Raw genomic sequence first — 3,885 nt, forward strand, 5'->3', positions numbered from 1 at the left:
CTATGCTAGATGTTCAAGAAATGTTGGTTCCCTTGTTATGTTGTCCCTGTATGAAGGACCATCAGCATCAGTGTGAGCAATGTCCCTTTAACTGAATACCTACTTGATGCCAAGCATTGTTAGGCAGTTTATTATTTTGAAATCTCATAATAACTTTGATAAAAAAAATTTTTATTTCCATTATAGAAATGCAAAAGCTGAGGTCTGCAAAGTATAGGAGAGTCACAAGACCACGCTGGCAGCATGAAGAGTTAAGGTTTAACCCAGCCATCTCTGACTTCAAGTACTGTGTGTTCTTGACTGTCTTCACCACTCTGCCCCTTCCATAGGCATTTGACTCCAATGTGCAATGGTATTTGTGGATTTTCAATGCTTTCCTCCTTTCGGTAGATGTTAACTGGTGTTTGGTCTTTAATCACGGCACAATGAAATCTATTTTTCTAAAGCTTTCATCTCATAAAATTGGAAATGGTTTTCTGGGAGGAATGGCTTTTTCTACTATCCTGACGTCATACACAAGCAGGCAGTCTCTTCAACGTTCAACACAGGACTGCGTGGTTTTGTTGGCTAAAGCTCTAGATATAATGTGATAATGTAGTGTCTGGATCAGGGCCATGCCCAGAGTTGGCGATCAATAAATATTTGTGCAATGAATGAATTGGATGAAGTCACTGCACTGCTGTTAGACCATTCTATCCTGTTCCTGTCCTGTTCTTCCCTGTCAGGCTAACATGCTGGGCTTTGTTCCTGGGACCCTTTGTGGGAGCTTTCTGGGGGCTGATGACATTTCACAGACAGATGTAGGGTAAAGAAGGTAAAGGCAGAGAAGCAGCTGTGAACGAGCTGACAGCAAGATTTAGCCATAGGTGCACCAATGAGAAGCCCACAAACCCAGAAAGGCAAACAACATGGGCGAGGCACCAGGAGGGACCCAGAGGACCTCACGGGACAGCTCTGCGATGACTGTTTCAGCTGGATGCTGCTTCTGGTCAGGTCTTAAACACAGATTTCTACAGCAAGTCTCCCCCTCTCACTCATTCCCACATTACACAGAGAACATGAGTGTATCAGAGCACTGATCCCAGGAGACCACCATTGATCCTGCCAAAGAACTTTAAAAATACTTTCTTTAGACATGTTGACCCCCACCAAACCAATCCCCCACCACTATGTTCAATATTCTTTTGAAACTAAATAGAGAGAAAATAGAAGGAATAAAATAGCTGATAGGCCCACTTTATTAAGTCAAAGGTGAGGTTTTAGAGGCTTAAATGTGGAGCCCCAGCTTATTTTGACAGACCGTCTGCTTTTAGGTGACCCTGGCAGGTTCTGGGCTACCAAGGCCTGCCGTAATGACTGCGGATCCAGGGCACTTGAGGACAGAGAGAGAAGGGGCAGTCAGACCTTAGAAGGTTAATTCAGACCAGATGCCAGAGCAGTAAATGGAAGGCAGCCATAGGGCAAGGGGAGCAAATGGAAATTAGTACATAGGAAAAAACTCTGCTGAACTTAGAAACACAGAAAGAAAGAGAGAGAGAGAGAGAGAGGGCTGGCCAGTTAGCTGAGCTGATTAGAGTGCAGCCTTGTAACCCCAGCGTCACAGGTTCAGATCCCCTTATTTGCCAGCCACCAAAAAATAAAGAACGAAGAAAACAAGAAAAAAAAAAAGGAGAAGAATCCTTGTTCCTGTCAATAAAATTCCTAAAATCCTATGATCATGTATTTAATACAAGTGACATAGCACCCCTGAAAGTGAAAGGTGGGATAAGGTCAAAGGCAGCCTGTCCTGGAAACAGCACTGCTCTGGGAGGACGCTTTGAGACCCGAGTTCACATACCTTGGGCAAGTCACTCAACCACGCTTTGCTTCGGCTTCCTCATCTGTGAAATCAAGAGTTTCTTCCAGCCTCACGACTCCACGGAAAGGGCAGGGAAGAGGAAACAAGGTTTGCTTGCGTCTGCCCAATGTCTGGTTCCCAGCGCACAGCCGGAACAGGGCTGAGAGCACTTGGCGTTCCAGAGGAGGTCACCAAGTAAACACAAGGTGGGCTGAGACACAGAATAAACACAGCCACATGGACCCTGAACAGAGGAGAGTGCAGAGCCGGAGGGGGCGCTGGGCTTTTGGCAAAGACGGCAACACAGGGGAGATTGAGGCAGAAAACCACAGTCTCCACAGGCTGCCCTGGACTGGCTTCTGCTGCCCCGTCCTCTCCACCTGGACAGGGAGAGCAGTGTCCTGACCAGGTCTCTCTTCAGGACGTTCAACCAGGAATGCAACATAAGATCACAAGGGCCCTGCTCTACTGCCTCGGACAGGACAGTGGAGGGGGAAGCTCAGTGGGACCTCCCGGGCAACAGATGCCTGTGCCATGCCCCGTGCTTTCTGGGGATGGCCACAGTCTGAATGTTTGTGTATCCCCAAATTTCATATGTTGAAAACCTAATCATCAAGGTGATGGTACTTGGAGGTGGGGCCTTTAGGAGATGAACAGGTCATAAGGGCAGAGCCTTCATGAGTGGGATCAGCACCCCTGTAAGAGTCCTCAGAGAGCCGCCTGGCCCTTCCACCACGTGAGGACGCAGTGAAGTCTGTGGACCAGAACTCAGGCCCTCACATGACACACCCCCTGTCTGTTGGCGCTTTGATCTTGGACGTCCCTGCCTCCAGACTTGTCCTTACTCATAAGTGGGTGCTAAGAAGGAAGGAAGGAAAGAAGGAAGGAAGGAAGGAAGGAAGGAAGGAAGGAAGGAAGGAAGGAAGGCAAGACCACAATAATATGTCGAACTTGCAGAAAGAGAGAACAAATCCATGGTTACTAGTGGTGGGAGGGGGCGGGGGGGGGTTGGGGAGAGACTGGGTAAGGGGCATAAAGAATAATTACGATTTGTAATAATGAATATGCTAATAATATTGATTTGATCATTGCACGTTGTACACAGGTGATGGTAGTCAACACTGTACCCCCCAAATATGTATCATCAATTATGCTTCAATTAAAAAAAAAGAATGGTGAGAAATAAATGTTTGTGGTTTACAAGCTGGCCAGGTCATGGCATTTTGTCACAGCAGCCCGAACGGACTAGGACACGTCTCCAGCTTTCCTTTCCGCCTTCCAGTGGAAAAGAGCTCCAGCTCTGAGGCCGCAGGCTTCTGAGCCCCACTCCTTCAAGCTCTGAGCGGGCTCTGCCGAGGGAGGTGTGGAAAAGGGAAGACAGATTTGGAGCCTCACCGGGCTTGTGCTGCACCGCGACCCCTGCAGCGCTGACTTCGGAAATCCTCCCTTTCCAGGGAGGAGTAAATCCCACTTTCCAGGAGCTTGGGTTTGAGGGCATCGGGTTCTCCCACAGCCCCTGCACGCAGGTGACTCGAGACTGCTCGTGTCTGCCCTTCCCCGTGGGATCCCCTAACCCAGCTTTAGCAAAGCGTCCAATGTTCCGATAACCCGAGTCCGTCTCAAACGGTTTCTCCTTCCCTTTGAGAAGTGGACGACTGTGAGTTAGCAGGACTGCAGATTCTCAGTCACGGTGCATGTGGTGCATGTGTGTTCCTGTACCCCTGTAGCGCTTACAAGGACCCTTGGACGGAGAACTTCGTGTAACTCACGGCAGGTTTAGGAGGCTCATCTCCTGGCCAGACTGGTCCTGTTCCCGGAACGTCCTGGAGGAAGGTGTCCCTGCGTGGGCTTTGAGACAGGACAGACCTGGGTTTAGATCTGCACTCTGCCCCTCGTCACCGGGTGGCATGAGTCTCAGTCTCCTCGCTGGGGAACGGGGACAGTCGGGAGTGGACCGGCCCAGGGGGGCTCCCAGCCACCCGCCCGCGCGTGTGCGGGGCGCGAGGGATGCCCGCGCTCGTCCCCGGGGCGCCGCGCGGGTCGGGCGC

Source organism: Galeopterus variegatus, unplaced genomic scaffold (genome assembly GCF_000696425.1).
Source record: "Galeopterus variegatus unplaced genomic scaffold, G_variegatus-3.0.2 Scaffold2297, whole genome shotgun sequence".
Taxonomy (NCBI): Eukaryota; Metazoa; Chordata; class Mammalia; order Dermoptera; family Cynocephalidae; genus Galeopterus; species Galeopterus variegatus.